Below are 18,800 nucleotides of genomic sequence, written 5' to 3'. Positions count from 1 at the left end.
GACTACTGCTTCTGGCCTCATCGATGGCCGTCCTGAGCCACCCCCACCAGATGAAGGGACCCCTCTGGTGGGGCAGGCACAACTGTCCTGGAAGCCCAGTCCAGGCCTGCTGGGGCCCACCAGGGGAGGCAGGGGGATGGTGGCCAGTCTGAGCGAGGCGGGTGTCAGCTCCATGCCAGAGGAACTCACACCTGGAGGCCAGGCTGGAGGCAGTGGCTCTGGGCGGGACCCTTTGGCCCAGACCCCCGACTCTTCCTGGGAGAAGCTTGAAGACTTGACACAGGGGATTCCCGCTGCCTCCCCGCCAGCTTTCCCTTCAGGGATCCTGCCTCTGGGGCACAGGTGTCCTGCTTTCTCTGGTCGGTGGAGTCACTTCACTGTGCTGAGTCGCCCGGGACACCTCCTCCCTCTGCCGCCGGCGGACACACAGCCACCCTCACTTGACTTGATTTTTACGGGTTGCTTCTTAAACGTTTATTTTTTTTTTACAGTATGTAAAGTGTTCCACTGTAGGTGTCAAGACTACAGTATGTAATTTAAATCTTTTCTTAATAAATGTGCTGGACAGCTAGGACTGGTGGGTTTTATTCTGCTGGAGGATGTGTCTAAAAGCAAGCGTCTGAGTCATATTTGTAGAGGATTGTTAGCGTTTGTCCCCAGAGACTGGGGCCGCCCTGCACGCTGGGCAGGGACGGCTGGGGCTATGGGCTGGGAGCCCAGGGGGACCAGGTCTACCCCACAGCCCACGCCCAGGCTGGGGGCCGGCTTGGGTCCTCGGTCTGTGCAGATGGGAAAAGATAATCCCACAGGTAAATGTGGGACTTGAGTAAGTGACACTGTGTCCAGCGCCAGGTCCCCACCCTCCCTGTGCCTGGGGGCCCCTGGTGCGCTGGGGCCTTGCAGCCTGAACCCCAGACAGGAGTGACTGGGATTAAATGAAGGAGGAAGAGCGGCTCCAGTGGGGCCAGGCTGACGGCCACCTCCCCGGGCTCCTGCACTCAGAGACCACCGGCTCAGACGGGGTGCGGGTGGGGGCTCCAGGGGTGCCGACCCCCCACCCTTGGGGACATGTCGGCCGTGGGGTGATGGTGTGACCGTGTGTGCTTTCAGGAGGGACTCTGCAGGTACGAGGTAGGCGATTGCCCTCCAGCGTGTCCTATCAGAACAGGAGGGAACCCATCTCCTAACTCCCGGGCGCGTGTCTCTTGAACCCCTTCTTGGCGCCTGTTCGCGGTCACGTGCTTCATTATCACTTTTACTGCTTGGGGGGCGGGGGTGGGCAGGTGGTGCGATCAGTTTTCCACAAGCCGAGCAGGGCTCTGCGTTCCTGGCTCACCACCTGGCGCCTCTGCGCTCGCCTCTGCTCGGGCGGGAGCCGCCCACAGCCCTTCCGGCCCCTCCCGGAGCGGAGAGGTGAGCGGCCACCTTTCAAGCCCGAGGCTTTTCCCACGGGTCCCTGGGAAGGTTCCCGCCACGCCCGCGAGCCTGGGCCCGATGGGGGGGGCATCTCTACCTTCACTGTCCCCCCCGACCCCGAGGCTGGACCCCACCCTGCTCTCGCTCCCCCCGGATGGAGGAGGTCAGGCCCCTTCTGCTGCAGGGCTTCGTCCTGGTCCTCAGGCCCGACTAGCTGTCCCTTCCAGCCCCCCAACCCTGAGCCAGGCCTGGAGGGACCCCGCCCTGGCCACCCCTCGGGTGTCCTGTTGTCCAGTTGATGTCCTGGTCCTGGCACCCCAGTAGGAGCCGATGGATGCGCTGGGACCACCACCTGCTCTCTGGGTTGGTCTCCCAGGTTCTCTGACCAGACAGCCCCCCCCCCCGCATGCCTGGCCCGGAGCTGCTCCCCCCTCGTCATCCTGGGACAAAACCGCCTCGTAAGGAACGTCTCCAGGCTCAGCGTGAAGCCGGCCCAGCCACCCTCCTCCCGGGACAGACCGGACACGTCAGTCTGCCCCCACCCAGCACTATGGGGGACACGTAGAAGCAGGTCCTAGTGACCGGGTGCCGTCCTGTACAGTCTCCCTGTCTCTGTGCTGGGCCCCCACTGTGGTCTGTCCCCAGGCTGTGCCCAGAGCCGGTCCTCCCCCGGCTGGTGGTGGGCCTGCACCCCCCCGCTCCCCCAGGGCAGCTTCCAGAGTCCAGGTGAGATGCCCTGCGCTGCGCGGTGAGCAGCAGTGCTGCAGACGGTGGCCTGTCCCTCGGCCAGGGTGTGGTGGGGACGGCACGGAGCAGAGCCCGGCTAGCGCACGCGGACCTGTCTGGGGGGAAGCTCAGCTGTGGCCAGGAAGCCACCCACTGTTGGGAATGTTCGTCATGGCAGCAGAACCTGGCCCGTTGTGACCGATGCACCTCCTCCCTTTCCCATCGAGGAGCCCGCGGAGGAGAAAAGGAAGCCACTCTGTGCTGAGGTCAGGAGTGGGCGCCATCAGCAAGTCGGGCCAGAAATACTGAGAAATAAGAATTTTCTGCAAGAAACAGCAAGTCAGACGTGCTCCCAGGGAACAGCAGTGGAAGAAGGGCCTCCCTGCGTGGCCCCAGCGGCGCCTCTGTTCCCCGGGGAGGCGGCCCCAGCGGGACACGCCTGCCTGCAGGGGCCCGTGCGCAGGGCGCCCTGTGCCCGAGGTGCCCGGAGAGACACTGATGCACCGCCGGATGCAGACGAGCTCTCCGACACACGCAACGGGGCCGAAAGTGACCGCTCAGTCGCACTGAGGTGTGTGGCGCAGCTTGCCAAAGAAACAGCTGCTCTCACAGCGAGCTGAGTCACGGAGGAAGCAACACGGCCTGACAGGTGGTCTGGAAAAGCAGCACGGAAGACGCTGCCCAAGGAAGCTTCTCGAAGGCAGTGGAGGAGACCTGAGCATCGTGAGGTTGTCTTTATACACAAGAGAATAGGAAGTGCTTGGACGAAGCATTCCGCTCCAGACCGTGGAGGAGAGGACTGCGGCACGGCCTGGAGCCCCAGGAAGCTGTGGGGACACGTGGAGAGATAAAAAGCAGTGGCTGATTTGGCAAATAGAAAGGCTGTAGAGTCATGAGTTCGGGAGCGCGGACGCCCCTGGGGGCTGCTTGGGGCGGAGTCCGCCCCCTGGATGTCTCACCAGGGCGCCATCAGGGAGGCGGCCGGTCCCCGATCTGCCAGGAGCGGCCACGGGTCCAGCTGACGGGGCTCCGCCCGGCCTGTCCTCGTCCTCACAGCCGGCCCTCCGCACGGGGACCGAGTCGGCGCTGCAAGTGTCACTCCTGGTTGTGTGGCGTCTGTCTGTCGGTGTGAGCCACGTCAGGAGCGTGCTAGCCCCTGCCCCGGCCCCCGGACCCCTGCCCGGCCGGGCGCCCCTGCCCTGCTCTCCGAGGCGCTGGGGAGGGCGGGCAGCCGGCGCCGTGTCTCGTCTCCCCTGCCCTTTCCACCAAGGAGAAGGACTCAGACTGCACATGGGGAGCTGGGCTCCCGGGACAGGGCAGGGCTCACGGCAGCCCTGAAGGGGTCAGTCCTTTCCTCCCAGCGATCTGGGAAGAGGGCCAGAGGCCCCGAAGTCCGAGCGTCTGGACGGGCCCACGGTGGGGCCCGAGGGCCAGGAAACACTGTGTGCACCTCGTCCAGGGCTGGTGCCAAGAGGACCCGCTCCAGCCACGCCAGGGTGAGTCCCGGAGCTCCCCTTCCCTGTCCTGACCAGGAGCGCCAACCACAGATGTCACACAGCAGCCTCCAGAACACGGGACCTCCAACGTCGAAGGAAACCAGGCGCCTTTTCTCCTCCCACCCAACCCCAAGAACCAGACTGAGCCCCCTCCCGCCAGGAGAAAGCAGGGGTCTCTCTGGGCCTCTGGAGTGACCCCTGGCTGGGGGCCCCACATGCCCACGTGTGGCTCCTTCCCGGCAGCACTGGGAGGGCCAGCGACCTCCGAGTGCTGCCGCCCCTGCTTCCGTCCGGCTCCCGGGCCGCGAGCGGGAGGCCTCGCAGCTGCTCAGAGCGGAGCGAAAGTTGTTTGGATGAGACTAAAACAAGACGACCATATATCAAAGGCAGCTGTAAAGCAGGACTTAGCCTTGTAATAACACTGTGGTTTTGTTTGCGCATCTTGAAAAATGTGAGTGTGATCTCAGCCAGGTGGTGGCCACAGGCCGAGGCCTCGGGGGGGGTCTCTGCTGTCACTCAGGAGCACAAGCCCTCGTGGGCCCCCAGTTCCAGAGGCCGCTGCGGCCCCTGCTCACCCGGCTGAAAGGAGCAACATACTGTCGGGGGGCCGTTCTCCCCAGCCCACCTCTGCCCACGGCTGCTGGTGTTGGTAAGAGTGACCGAAGGGCCTTCTCCACCTTCTGGGGCCGGGCTCGGGGCTGGTGGTGTCCCCATGTCATCTCGGACTCCGGCCAACCCCACGACGGGGGCGCCTCTCTGGCCGGGAGCTACGGGTGAGGACGCTGAGGCCGGCCCCCTCATCCACCAAGGGGGCCTGAGCCCCGGGCCGTCAGCTCACAGAGCCGGCCTCCCAGATGGCCCTGCTGCCCCCCTGCTGGTGTGCCCCTTGCCCCTCACCCCACACATGGCACGGTGGCCCTGACAGCCCACGGCAGCCTTGTCCACGCCGGTTCTGAAAGGCCGCGTGGCTCCTTTGAGGTGCACGGTGAGGGCGGGGGCTACAGCCAGCACCCATCCTGGTAACGGACCCTCCAGCCCCAGCCCTGCAGGCGGGGCAGCCCGAGGTGCAGCGGGAAGCTGCAGGAGTTGCGGCCTGCGGGCTGTGTAGAGCTGTGTTTGGGGGCAATTCGTGACACAGCGGCAGGTACCTAATACACGGGGCCCAGCAGGCCACAGCCAGCCCCGTCCCGCCGTGACCGAACCTTGGCCCCTTGCAGCGGAGGCCGACTCACAGCTCCCAGAGCCCACTGCCCCTGCAGGCCAGGTTCCAAGCAGCCCAGCCCTGCCAGGCCACGTCCAGTGTGTCCCTGTCAGGCCCAGGCCCCCTCGCCCTTGGCTAGGCGCCTCCCCATCCTTCTCTCCCCAGCCCACTGGGGCCCACCCTGTTCAGGGCGCCATCCTTACACGCAGCCCTAGGCCCCCTGTCCTCGCCGATGTCCCCTGGGACTTTATCCGGCCTCACTCCTCACCCTCCCCCGCCCCAGCTGCCCTTTCCATTGTTTCCTGGGACCCAAGGAAATTTTCCTGGATCCCAGCCCTGCCTTGCAGGTTCTGCAAACCTCTTGCCTTCTGCCCTCCCATCCCCCACACCTGTCCCATCCCCACACCTGTCCCACCCCCACACCTGTCCCATCCCCCATACTTCTCCCACCCCCAGTGAGTGTGTCAAGAACCCACCCCGGCAGCCACCGCTCAGGTTATAAAACCCGCTTGTCAGCCTCCATGGAACGCCTCGCCGGTGACAGGACCCCAGGGGCAGTGGGTGAAATGTGCAGCCCCTGCTGGTGGTGTCCTGTGACGAGGCTGAGAAGGCGCTTTGTCAGTGAGGCCCGAGCACTGGCTCTGCCCGCAGTGACGCCTCCTGAGGACCCTGGGTCTGGGACACAGTTTCCCAGCCTTGGGCGCAGAGTCTTGGCCAGCCAGATGGGACTGGCCCAGGGGAGACCTGGGTCCCTCCCGAAAGGTCCCTGTCTGTTCGAGCACAGTGGCCCTGTCTTAGCCTGCGTCCAGGGCTGCAGGTTGTTGGGTTGGGGCCTGGGCATCGGGGGAGAGGAAGAAGGGTGGCTCGGGGGCAGCTGTCCGGTGACGGTGAGGGTGCTGATCCGTGTGCTCTGCGTTCCTGCACGTCGTGAACAGAATTCCCATGTGGCTCTTGTTTATGGGCCTTTATTAATGGCTTACGTTTCTGTTGAACCGTTCATTAGCTGTGCAGCCGACAGAGCTGTAACTGCACCCCAGCACTGAGACTGGGGCCCACATGTGTGCCTGTGTGCGCACGTGTGTGTGAATTAATATTACCCAGATATGCACGCAAGTGTGTTCACATGTGCATTGGGTGCCCACACGTGTGCCCCTTGTATGTGTGTTCATGTGTGCACACATGCACAGGGGGCTCTCATGTTCTTGAACTTGAACTCCTGGGCCCAAGGCCCCCATCTGCTTGAGGGGTGGTGACCCGCAGAGGAAGATTCTGCAGCAAGTTGATGTGGGGAAGCTGTTCTTTGCTCTGAGAGAGGATTCCCCAAGTTCTTTCATCTCCCTGTTTAGAGCCTGGTCCCAGCCTGGAGGACAGGGCCGCACCGGCCCCTCCTTCCTGCCTCGTGGAGGGCCACGGGTGCCTGCAGCCTCTGACTGGCAGGTCCGGACAGAGCCTGTTTAATCAGATGGTGTTTCCAGGAGCCAAATAACAAACATACTTTCTGGAAGCAGCGGGAACAGCCTGTCTCCCAGGAGAGGAAGGAAAACAAGAAGCTGCTGATGGCCACACCCAAGACAGTTAGAGGCCACTGGGGTGACCGGGCCTGGCCTTGCCAGCTGGCACGAAGGAGGGAGCTCTGCACGTGCAAAGGCTCTGCGCACGGAAGCCTGCAGACTCAGGGCCGCGGCCTGGGCACCGAGGGCCCACAGCTCTGGTGTAGGCAGAGGTCCACCTGCCCAGAGGCCGTGGCCACTGCCTCTGGGCAGGTGCTCCCCAGTCTGGCTCTTTAGAGGCCCCTGCCTCCATCAACCCTCCCAGCCCAGGTCCTGATGCCAGGTGAGGGGGCCTCACCCTCAGAGGTGGGTCTGTGGCCTCCTCCCTGGACCCCACCTCCCCAAGAAGGCTGGTGGCCTCCCAGAGGGGGACAATATCCTGCAGGCAGCAGGCGGGTCTTGGCCTGAGCCCTGTCAGGACTCACTTAGGACATTACTTAGAAAACCAGAGTTTCCCTTGGGAGACTCAGCCCTGCCGGGGTGCTAAGAGGAGGCCTGTGGCTGCCCGGGCTCTCTGCCTCTTGGAATCTGATCTCCCGTTTTGTTCGTGAGCTGCTGGCCTGACAAGCCGACCCCACTCAGCCTGGGCCGCCTGCTGAGGCCGTGGCCCTGGGGCATTCTTGGCGGAGTCCCGCACTCACGCGGGAAGGAGGGGTCTGTCCGAGGCCACGGCGCCCAGCTGTGCACAGCCACCCCAACCCTGATCCAGATTCCCTGGGGCTTCGACGGGACAGAAATCCAGATCTGAACCCCTCTTCCCGGGTGAGTCTCACGTGCAGTTGGGGTGCAGGGAGAGAAAGGACCTCGCCGGGGGGTGGGGGGGGGGCTGGACTGTGGACCCAGTGGGTTCGGGGTGAGACCTGGAGCAGCTGGGCTGGGTCAGAGACAGGCCGGGTTGGGCCCTTTCCCCGGGGCGCCCTCTGTGACCTGGGAGAGAGCTCACCGCTGCGGGGGAGTCATCACAAGCTCGGCGCTGACGCCTCCAGGAGAAACACCTTTTATTTTCAGTCTGCACTGTCAGCTTCCTGGGCAGCTGAGGACCAGGCGCTGCTGGGTCTGCCCGCCCCGCCTCCAAGCTGAAGCTGGGGCAGCCTCCTCACGCACCCAGAACCATCTGCTCCCTGAGCACGCGCCATTCGCAGCCGGGCCGGGAGGAAGGGGCCATGAGCGGGCCTGATGGGCAGGTAATGGGGCAGTTTGACAACAGGCCTGGTCCCGCCGGCCCTGGCTCGGCAGTGTCCTCAGGGAGGCCGTGGGGAGGGCCCTCTGGACTCCCCGGCACCCCTCACTCCCTACCCCGGGCTGGGGACACCAGGGAATCGCAGCAGTGGGTCTGCCGGCCTCTGCCAGCCTCGGGCACCCCCTCCCAACATGCTGCATCCCCGTGTCCCCGACCCACGGCCACCCCGGGGTCTGCAGAGGGACTGAGGCCAGCCCTAAAAACTGGAGGGAAGGGTGGCCAAGCAGCGGAAGCCCCGGCTCCGGGTGGGCAGCAGGAGCCCGGCCTCTCCACTGGGCAGGTGGCAGCTGAAGAGGCCCAGCGTCCACAGCGCATGAGAAAGAGACACCCGGCTCGGGGTGCGGGTCTGGGCTCTGCTCTCTGTAGCCCCACAGACGGGGATGCGTCTGCTTCACGGGCCACCAGGCCCCGCGCACCCCGACCATCCAGCTGAGTCCCGGGCAGGGTGTAACCCAGTGTCTGGACTCCGAGCAGTGCCCCTGCTGCCGTCTACCCCTTCCCCATCTCCTGGGGCCCGTGATTTGGCCCCCCCCCCGACTATCTGGGGTCACCCCTTCCTTCCCTGCATGCCATGTGGGCTGGAGTTTGCCTGGCACCCCACGTGCGTCTGTGCACATCTGGACATTTCCAGAATAGAAGGTTCTGGAAGCCGCGGCCAGAACCCTGTGCATCCTCAGCTGGCTCAGGTGTCAGTGCATCTTCTTGAAAGGAACTCTGGTCTGCTCTGCTGGATTCTGTGAGGCCGGCTCCTGCAGACCTGCTTCCCTGGGGGCTCTGCGGACAGGGCCCTCCCAGGGTGCCACCCTCCCTCATTCCTGTGCCGGCAGTGGGGCTGCCCAGACGCAAAACCTGGACCCATCTTGGCCTCACGTGTGCCCAAGGGTCAGCTGCCCGGCAGCGTCCATGTCCACCCAACGGGCAGAGGCTGGGCCAGTGCAGCTGTGGGGCCACCTGTGTCCCTACCTTGGACGGAGGCTAATCCCCTGGGCGGCTCCCATACGGCCGCTCGGAGGTCAGTGGTCCTGCTGTCCAGATGCCAAGGCCGCGCGCACTCCAGAAACCTGGCTGGGCTGACACCTCGCCCTCCCCCGGTCCTCTCCCACGGCATGAGCCAGCGCCTCGGAAAGGATCTCTTTGGTCAGTGGGGGACAGTAAGGGACAGCCTGGCCTCCCCCCAGCAGGCCTTCAGCTGCCTGCTCTCCATGGAGCTGTCCCTGCGCAGGGCAGCAGGCTGGTGGTGGAGCTGGAATTCGTGACCCAGGGCCGGGCCTGACCTTGTCCCAGCCCCCTGGGGCTCCTGGGTGTGGGGGCGCCAGCCCTGCTGCTGTCCCTGGCCCAGCCCTGACTGCGCACTGCTCGGCTCCCCGGGGGCGGGAGCTGCAGGGGCAGACGGGGGGTTGAGGGGTGAGCTCAGCCCAAAGGAGTACTTAGGGATGCCCCTTCTCTGGCCTCAGGTTCCCTGATCCGGGAGGCCCCCCACTGCCCACCGCTCACAGTCTACATGTTCCCGAGGGTCTCGCGTCTCCGTGCCGTCGATGACGCCAGGGGGAGGGGCTGGCCAGGCCCCTCCTCTCCTTCCATGGGGTAGGGGTGCCTCTGCAAGGGGCCGAGCAGCTCGTGAGCTGCTTCACGGCAAGTCAGGCGCTTCTTGGAGAAGGTGCTTGCTTTGTCGTGGGAGCGGCCGGTGCGACGCGCTCTCCGGAGACAGAACAAGGGAGCAGCTAGGACGCGCGGCCAGAGGGGCAGCCGGTGCCGGCCAGGTGGGGTCTGCGGCCGCGCCCACCTCTCCCTGCAAAACCCCCGCATGGCCAAATGGTCCAAGAAACTGCCACTCGGGGGGCCCTCCGTGTTTGTTACAATGAGAATCGGGTCCTTTGGCTCTTCTCTATCTGTCTTTGGCCAGTTCGGGGTCACGGCTGTCTCAGCCGGACGTATTAGCTCAGGCAGCTTAACCCACATAAGTTATTCTCTCAAGGCCTGGAGGCTGAAGCCCGAGGTCCGGGTGTGGCAGGGCTGGTCCCTCCCACGGCCTCTCTCCGGGGCGTGTGGACGCTGTGTCCTCCTGTGTCCCCACGTGGTCGTCCCTCTGTGCACGTCTGTGTCCTGATCCCTTCTTCTTACAAGGACACCTGTCCCTGTTAGAGCCGGTGCCACTTTAGTGACCTCATTTTAACCTAATTACCCTTTTTAAGACCCTATTTCCAAATACTGTCCCATCCTGAGGTCCCAGAGATCAGGACCTCAACATAGAATTTTGGGGGCAAAACTCAGCCCATAACAGGGAGGTTAGCAGCCTTGGGTTTGGGAACTCTGGGGGTCACACCCGTGCAGATCCAAGCGTCTCATCTGAGGAGGGGCTGGGCTGTAGGGGGTCTCGACTGTGGGGTCTGTCTTAGGCCTGGTCCCCTGGGGTCCCCAGGCCGCTCTGCTGGGCCCCATCCCTGTCGGTCCCCCCAGCCCTCCTGTCTGTAAGGGGACCATGTCCTCTGTCTGTGAGCCCGCCCAGCCAAGGGAGGGTCACACACATGGAGCCCAGTGGAGGCTGGCCTGTCCTGTTGTCACCACTGTGGCAGAGGCATGGGGCAGGACCAGGGCGTCTGTACTCTGCCCGCAGCCCACCGCCGGCCCTGCACTCCCGCATCCTCCTGCAGCCACGCTTCACGCTGTGTGGGTGAACCCCCACCTCTGACTGTCTCTCCTGTTTCTGTGTTTCTGGGCTCGGCGTTCACAGCTCCTCTGCTGGGAGAAAGGGTGCCATCTAGCCAGGAGCTGGGAGGAGCCGAGGGGCATCTCCACGGCCCGGCCCACAGGTGAGGGAGCGTTTCAAAGCCCTTGTGTTCAGAAGGACGTCTTCATCGGGCGGCCAGATCGGGTCTGACTCACCCTCCGTGCTAATCACCTCAACAACTGTGCCCCAGGTCAGCTTCAGGGGTTCTGGGTCAGTATCTCCTATTCTGTGAAAGGGGGTTCTTGGGCCAAAAGAGTTTGGGAGACGCAGAGTAAGGCAAGGTGGAAAACAGGCCCTACAGCAGGCCTTATCAGAGCCTTTGATGGGCTAATGTGAACTCTGACCCTCCGGAGGGGTGGGGAAGCAGGATTCTCAAACTGACAGGTGGTTTAACTTTCATGGAAAGTCTCACGAGGTCAGTGTCTTTTGAACATATTTGGAGAATGCTGCTTTGGAACAGCCAACAACAGAAAATGTAGGGTAGAGATTTTTTAGACTAAATCTTAACTCTGCCTCACTTTCTTCTTACTGTTTAAAATCTGAGAAGGGCCTTGTCAGTTCAGCCTCCTGCCTCGCTGGCCTCCCTCCTGCAGGCATGGGGGCCTCGGGGCAGCCCCCGCCCCCGCCCCCGCCCAGGCGGAGGCCGGCGGCCGGCAGCCTGGCGTGACGTCCTGGGGGCGCCTCCTTTCCCCGGCTGGACTCTCTCCAGGGCGGGTTTCTTAGGGACTGAGGGTGCCCACCGACGCGCCCTTGATGCCGAGACCCCCCCACGCTCTTTCCTTTTAGAAAGTCGCAGGTGCAGGACTGTCGGATTTCAAGCAGTTTCCTGCGGTGTCGGAATGCAGGCGTCAGGATGCCGTGGAGCCTGGCCACTTTCCCCAGCGCCATCGAGGAGGGTGACGGGTTTGCGCCGGTGCAGGCAGCCGGCCACCCCACTCCTCCCACCATGCCGCAGAGCCACCCCGGCTCTTTGACCCTAACGGTGCCTGGCTTTCTGATTCCTGGCTTCGCATCCTGGGGTTTCCCAGCGACGATCAGCAGAGGAACCGTGGGGTCCCTGCGGGCCAGTGACTGGGAGGGCCTCCGGGATGCCGGCCAGTGCCGCCTTCAAGGCTTGGCCGTGCCGTGGCAGTGGACGCGAGGCGGACCCGCTTCAGTCCTGACCTCGCCCCCGGGAAGCCGCTCTGAGGCACCACCGCCTTGCTGGCAGGAGGTGGGAGGGCTTGCCTCCATCTGGCGCTGGAGCTGGAGACCGTGGGAGAGAGAAGGGCCTGCAGAGAGGGCGGCCCCATCACCCGGGTCCATGGTGACCTCACTCTCAGGACCCCCCACCGTGCGGGCAGCGGGTGAGGCCCAGACAGTGCCTGGCGGAGGGGAGCCCCTGACAGTCGGAGCCGCCTCTCTCCGCCCCGCCGCCCCTGCGCCGGTTACCAGGGCCTGGGGTGGGCGTGGCTGGGCCTGGGGCTCAGAGGGGTCCGTGAGGGGTTTGTCGGGGGACTGAACAGCGCAGCCAAGAGGAAGCAACGGTCCAGCGAGTTCTGCGCTGTGCTTCTGCCAGGCTGCGTCGCAGCTGCGTCTTGATACGTTAGTTTCCCCTTGGCTTTCGGGTGGCTTTCTCTCCTTTTTTGGTTCGTTCTTGGTTACACTTCCTGCTGACAGCAGACCCCGTGAATGGCAGGGACCTGCTAGCCGCACGCTGGTTGCAGGCACTGCCCACACATGACTCCAAGAGAAGGCCCTTTAAGAGGACCTTCATACAGGAGGGCGGATCGGGGGTGGGGGCCAGAGCCCTAGGGACAGGGCTCCGGTTCTGGGCTGGCCCGGGCTGCGGGCTCCTCCTGGGTTAGCCCAGCCCCGGCCAAGTTAGGGCTCAGTGGTCGGAAGCATCCTTCACATGGGAAGTGTCCGCAGGTGTGGGGCAGGAGGCCCCCGATCCTGAGACCCACCTCTGCCTTCCAGGTGCCAACCAGCCCTACACCCCACTCCTCTCCTGGGTGCACCGTGGCTCCCTGGCTCTGTGGACGGTTCTCCAGGTAGCCATCTGGCCCTCTCGACTTGCACTGCTCCATCCCGGGAGCCCCCAGCCCCACCTCTGCCGCTCTGTCTGGTCCCGGTGGACAGGTCCTGATCCCCTTCTGTGCGTGCCCCTCTCCAGGACAGCAGGGGTCCCGGAGGGCTCAGCAGGGAGAGATTAGGGCTGCCAGACACCCAGGGCTCCTCCTTCTAGGCGCATAGTAGGGCTACATATCCTGTCTTCTCTGGCGTAGCCATCAGCCTGCTCTGGCTGGGAGAAGATATGTGTCACTTCTGTGCGCGGCATGCAGGACCCTCGTGTGTCTGCTGGGGTCCTGCTCTGGTCCCAGATGGACTCCCAGCCAATCCATGCAGACTGGGGGCGTGTGAAGGGGAGCTCTTGTGAGACCTGGGGCCTGTTGGTTACACGGTGGGACCCAGCTCGTTGTGTCGGACTCCAGGGTGGTGCAGGAGCCGGGAAGATGGCCAGCGTGGCTCTCGCCTCAGGGGACCGTGGCTCAGAGGCACCGGTGTTTTCAAAACTGTACCGAAATGAAACTGGATTCTCCCTCATGGATCTGAGGCTCTTTAGGTGAACACGGCCTGGACTTTGCTTCCTTCTTTCTCCAAAATTTCTTGGCTGGTGGATTGGTTGTGTGAAGCTTTTTCCAGACGAGGATAGTTTCCAATTAGTCTGTGATATTTGCAAACTCTGCACTAGCAAGCGGGTCTTTGCTGAGATGTTTTCCCAGAAATCTGCTCTCCCCAAACAGCCTAAATGGCTCCCTTCACTGCTGCCAGGAGAACAGGGGACCCTCTGTCTGCCAGCTCACCCAGCACCAGTCCCGCGGCAGCGGTGTGAGCAGCCGATGGCGCAGCTCAGGGCCGAGTGCAGCGTGGCCACAGCGGACACCCCAGGCCCTGGTTCTGGGAACATGTGCCCACCCTCCTCCTGAGCTTTTTGAGGGGAAGGTGGATGCACAGGCTCAGATCCAGCCTCAGCACTGCCCACCTGTGACTGCGTCCACACTCGCCCTGCTCTCTGCACTACAGGCCAGTCAATCGGGAGACGAGGTTCTGGGGCAGGAACAGCAGCTCTATTCGGAGAGCCGGCAGACCGAGCAGATGGGGGACTCATGTCCTGGAGAACCACCCCTATACGAGTGGAAAAGTGTCCTACCCTTAAGGTCAGAGCCTGGAGAACGGGCTCTCCTGTATAGTTCAGGCTCCAGGCCACGTTCTTTTACAAAAGGTGCAGAGCCAGCCCAGGAAACAGAGCTCAGGGTTAGCGCTAAAGGAGCAGATCTCAGGTGGAGTCAGGATTGTTCTTCCCTGTTACACACCTGTACGGTCAAGTCACGGTGGCTTGTGGCCAACAGGCTGGACTGCCCATGTTGGCCCAGTCCCTGCCGGCTTGCCCTCTCCAGGTGTCCCCATGTGGGCTCATTGACCCGTCAGCTCCATGGCCGATTCTCACGCCCCAGAACCCACCTCACCTGCCTCTACAGGGGCTGCAGCTCATGAGATTACCAGCTTCCCAATTTGTGGTTCTCCAAATATAAAGCATCACATAGGCCCCACTGGCATAGAACACCCGCAGTCAAGCTAACAGTGACTTGACAGTTTTCTCCAGGAAAAACTCAGTGGGTATCAATCTTGCATTTGTGCGAGCAAAGGGCTCCTTCTGGTGATCCTCCCCAGATGAAGAGACTTCCCGTTCTGGTAATACAATTCTGGTTTTAGAAAACCTTAGACAAATAGGCCCTGAGGGGCACCCTTTAAGACAGTGTCAAAATCTGCTGTGAACTGTTTTTTGTAGTGTAGTCAGTTTGCAATGTTGTGTCAGCTTCTGGTGCACAGCATGTTTCAGGCATACGTGCACAGACACAGATTCCTTTTCAGATTCTTTTCCATTATAGGTCACTACAAGATATTGAATATCTTTCCCCAGGATATACAGAGGAAACTTGTTTATTTTATATAAACTAGTTAATATTTGCAAATCTCAAACTCCTAATTTATCCCTTCCCACCCCCTTTCCCCCTGGTAACCATAAGGTTGTTTTCTATGTTTGTGAGTCTCTTCCTGTTTTGAAGATGAGTTCATCGGTGTCTTCTTTTCCTTTTTTTAGATTCCACATATGAGCGATCTCATATGGTATTTTCCTTTCTCTTTCTGTCTTACTTCACTTAGTATGACCACCTCCAGGTCCACCCATGTTGCTGCAAATGGCATTATTTCATTCTTTTTTATGGCTGAGTAGTATTCCACTGTATAAATACACCACAACTTCTTTATCCAGTCATCTCTCAATAGACATTTAGGCTGTTTCCATGTCTTGTCTACTGTAATTAGTGCTGCCGTGAACACTGGGGTGCAGGTGTCTTTTCAAATTAGTTCTCACCATGAACTATTAGCCCACATCATGCTCAACAGTAAGACAGCCGTGGTCCCCATCGAGGCTGGACACAGACCAGGAGTCCTAGCTGGTGCAGCGAGTGAGGAACGAGTAACAGGTCATCATGCGGTCGGGCCGTTACTTCCTTTAAATGCCCAAGAGAATTCCCTGGGAAAACATGAGAAACAATACGAAAGAGCAGAAGATTCCTCATCACGGAAGTTTTAAGACTCTCCGTCTTTCCTACAGAGCAGAAATAACCCACTTAGAACATAGAAAAGCCCCCCAAAATACCTACACCCCCTAATTTCTGGAATCTGTGTCTATGACCTTATGTGTCAAACTTAAGGGTTGAATTAAGGGTTTTGAAGTAAGGGTACCAGCCCGGACTGTTGGGGCCGCCCCTAAATGCCATCACAAGTGTCCTTATAAGACGGGAGCAGGGATTCGACGACCCAGAGCAGGAAGGCCGTGTGAAGTCAGGGCACAGAGTTGGAGACGCTGGTCTGGAAGGTTGGCACGACGTGGCCCCAAGTCCAGGGACCAGAAGCCGAAGGAGGCAGAGGGGCCTCTCCGACAGCCTCGGAAGACAGTTCGGCCCCGCCAACTCCCTGATTTTGAGCTTATGGCCTCAAAACTGTGAGAGAATGAATTTCTGTTGTTTAAAGCCAGGACGTGTGTTTGTTACCGCAGCCACGGGAGCAGCCCGCGTTCATACTTCCTGCAGCTCTGACCGGAGGTTTCTCCCGGCTGGACGGGTGTCAATGACGCTGGGGCGGCAGGATGACGATTTTGACTTCATTCGTTCTGCACATCTGTGCTCATATCCCGGAATAGTAAGTCCCCTGCCCAGAGCCCCCGCCCGCACCTTTCCTGGGGTCTCCCACCCTGAATGTCTGTCTCCCTGGTCCTCCCTTCCTTCGAGGCTCCCCTGGGCACCGGGTCGGGGGCGGGATGTACCACCTGCATCTCACTCTTGGGAGCTCAGGTGGTCCCAGGAGGACTAGAAGGGAGTGAGGTCAGCAAGGGGGGGGGGTCAGGGACCACCCTCCTTCTGCAGAGGTGGGCTCAGTGCATCACTTCCTGGCTTTGCCTTGTTTCCAGGGACTGAGAACAGCATCTGGGTGACCACCGGGACTGTGGTGCCTCACGGATGCCGCGTCGCACCAGGAAGGTCCGAGGAGCCATCCCTGTTGTTGCCACGTGCTGGGGGGCTGTGCGCCCTCCGGTCTCAGTTCAGTAGGTGGGTGCGGGGGCCTCGCTTCCAAGGCGGGCTGCCCTTGCAGGCTGCAGGAGAGTGTTCTGGTGACTGCGTGCATTGACACTGCCCGGGCGCCTCTGTTCAGGTCTGTCCAGAAATCACCTGGGGCGGCTGCTCCCCTGCACAGAGCCCTGCACCTACCCAGGTGGATTGGAAGCACCTGTGCACAGCCACTTTACGCTGACAAAGCCCGCAGAGAACTCAGGTGCCGTTCAGCAGATGAGTGGATGACCGAACGGGGGCGCAGCCACTCAGTGGAGTGGGCTGCAGGAATGGGGAGGAGCGAGGTCGTGGGCACGCGGCACGGGTGAATCTTCAGTGCGTTTTCCCAAGTGAAAGAAGCCGGACCCGACAGCCTTCGTTCTGTACGATCCCGTCTGCGGGGCGGCCCGGGAAAGGCAGAGCCACGATGGGGAGTGGACAGGAGCAGCTGCAACTCAGCCTGACCCTGTGGAGCTGGAACCCGGAACCTCAAACGTCCTCAGTGGCTCCAGGTCGGAGCCCAAGAGTTCCCTCCAGATGCTCCGTCCCACTTGTCCTGGGCTCGTGCGCCAGCGGTCAGCTTCGTGGGCTCCGCGCCTGGAGCCATCATCCCAGCGCCAAGCTCCTCTTTCTAGAGTCAGCCTCCTAAGGAGGGGAGGCTGGCACCAGCTGCTGCTGGTGACCCCCGTGATGTCTGATGCGGTATCTCTGCCAGATGCCCCAAGCCCAGAGAAGACAGCGGGAGATGGCGGGACATCGGGGGAGTGGGTCAGGGCGGGGGCTCTCGGGAGCCACATGCCTCTAAGGTCATCCAGTCCGAATGGCCCGACTGGAGGGGGCAAGACTTGCCCGGATGCGGCAGACTCGTGCTGAACCAGGACTGGATCCTGGTCTCCTGAGCTGCCTCCTTCTCCACAGTTGTCTGCAGAAGGAGGCCCCGGACCCAGCTGACACCATGAGGGGGTCACCTGTGGGTGGGGCCCAGGGGGCTGGTCTCCCACAGGTGCCTTGGAAGCCAGCTGCAGGTCCTGTAGGAGGCAGTCTGTCCTGGTGGGTGCCGAGCTGGGGGTCAGGACCCAGGGCCGCGGTTCTGCACCCCAGACCTTGGTCTCCAGTCTCGAGCCTGACAGGCTGATCAGCGGGCCCTGGGGGTGCTCAGTGAGTCCATCACGGAAGCCAGTGCTCGGGGACCCGGGACATGTCACCGCACGTGGGTACGAGCGCAGAAGTTGCGATTGTCTATCCTGACGTCTGTGTTCCCAGGCCGGGCTGTGGACAGACGGACAGACGCACAGACGCCGGCCTGCCCGAGTGCATCCTAGGAGGGGGAACGGGGAAACGGAGCCAAAACCCTCTGGGTCTCTCCAGCTGCATGCCTTCTGGGTTGACCAGTGCACCAGGGAGCCAAGTGCCCCTAATATTTGAATCAGAAACATGATTTTCTAAATGCAGGAAGCTACAGCATTTTCTTGTCCAGGTTCCCGTGAGCGGAGCTGGGGGCTTGGATTCGAGGCTGCCTCTGCCCAGCGGTGGAGGCCTGGCTGGGCTCCCTCCTCCCACCTCTGCCCCTCCACTTCCCCTGATGCCAGGCCCCTGGGATGCAGCCAGGCTCCCCGGACACAAGCACAGAAGCTTAGGGACAGGGCACACTTGGCCCACCGCCTCCCCCACCACGGGTCAGCTCTTGGACTCTCCCGCAGAAACTCACTCATCTCACCACTGTAAACGCAGCGTCCTTAGAATCAGAAATCAGTGGCAGATGCGGGCAGATTAGGTCTCGCAGGGAGAGGTGGAGGCGCAGGCTGGAAGCCGGCCAAGGCCAGAAGCCGTGGTCGCAGCGGCAAGGTGCCAGGGCCCCCTTGGCATCAGGGCGTCTGGGTTACAGAGCGCCAGCCTGCTCCTGGAGAGCCGCAGCCGGGGGAGCGGCTCCGAGGGCCCCTCATGACCCTGGCATGTGCACCCCCAGTGGCGGGCGCAGGCCGCCCTCCTCCAGGACCAGGAGCGCAGTGGGTGTGGGCTGGCCTCGGTGCCCCTTTTAACCAGTTACCATCTTTGAAAGGAATCATCTCTTAACAAATGAGATATAATTCACTTATCTTGCAATTCACCCTTTTAAAGTGTAATTCAGCGCCATTTAGTACGTCCACACTGCTGTGCAACCAGCCCCTCTATCTGCTTCTGGAATTTTCCATCACACGATTCACAATTTTGTGTTAGTATCAGGTGTACAGCAAGGTGATTCAGTTATACATACATATGTGTATACATTCTTTCTCAGATTCTTTTCCATTATAGGTTATTACAAGATGCTGAATACAGTTCCCTATGCTGCACAGCAGGGCCTTGTTTATCTGTTTTACATATAGTAGTTAGTACCTGCAAATCCCAAACTCCCAGGTTATCTCTCTGCCCCGTCCCCTTTCCCCCGGTAACCATCAGTTTGTTTTCTATCTCTGTGAGTTTTTTCTGCTTTGTAAATATGTTCATTTCTGTCTTTTTTTTAGATTCCACATATAAGTGATATCATAGGGTACTTGTCTTTCTCTGACTGACTTCACTCAGTATGACCATCTCCAGGTCCATCCACGTTGCTGCAAATGGCATGATTTTATTCTTTTTTATGGCAGAGTAGTATTCCATTGTGTACATACACCACAACTTCTTCATCCAGTCATCTGTCGATGGACATTTAGGTTGCTTCCATGTCTTGGCTGCTGTAAATAGTGCTGCTGTGAGCACTGGGTTTTTTTCCGGATATATGTCCAGGAGTGGGATTGCTGGATCATATG

At 61.2% G+C, this 18,800-nt stretch overlaps 1 long non-coding RNA gene across 3 annotated transcripts; it reads left to right on the top strand.

Moving 5' to 3' along the window:
- The first annotated feature begins 6,388 nt into the window (after positions 1–6,388).
- On the top strand, positions 6,389–18,328 carry LOC116667046. 3 transcript variants are annotated; one of them, XR_004323842.1, is made up of 8 exons: positions 6,389–7,151; positions 7,398–7,573; positions 9,084–9,389; positions 10,361–10,547; positions 11,144–11,339; positions 12,317–12,390; positions 15,462–15,604; positions 15,873–18,328. It is a non-coding gene; the product is annotated as an uncharacterized LOC116667046 (long non-coding RNA). The 3 variants fall into 3 exon arrangements; XR_004323821.1 differs by having other exon boundaries at positions 11,144–12,390; XR_004323838.1 differs by lacking the exon at positions 9,084–9,389 and having other exon boundaries at positions 11,144–12,390.
- The last annotated feature ends 472 nt before the right edge of the window (positions 18,329–18,800 follow it).

This window comes from Camelus ferus, chromosome 1, assembly GCF_009834535.1.
Source record: "Camelus ferus isolate YT-003-E chromosome 1, BCGSAC_Cfer_1.0, whole genome shotgun sequence".
Classification (NCBI taxonomy): domain Eukaryota; kingdom Metazoa; phylum Chordata; class Mammalia; order Artiodactyla; family Camelidae; genus Camelus; species Camelus ferus.
This window is presented reverse-complemented; position numbering and strand designations above follow the sequence as displayed.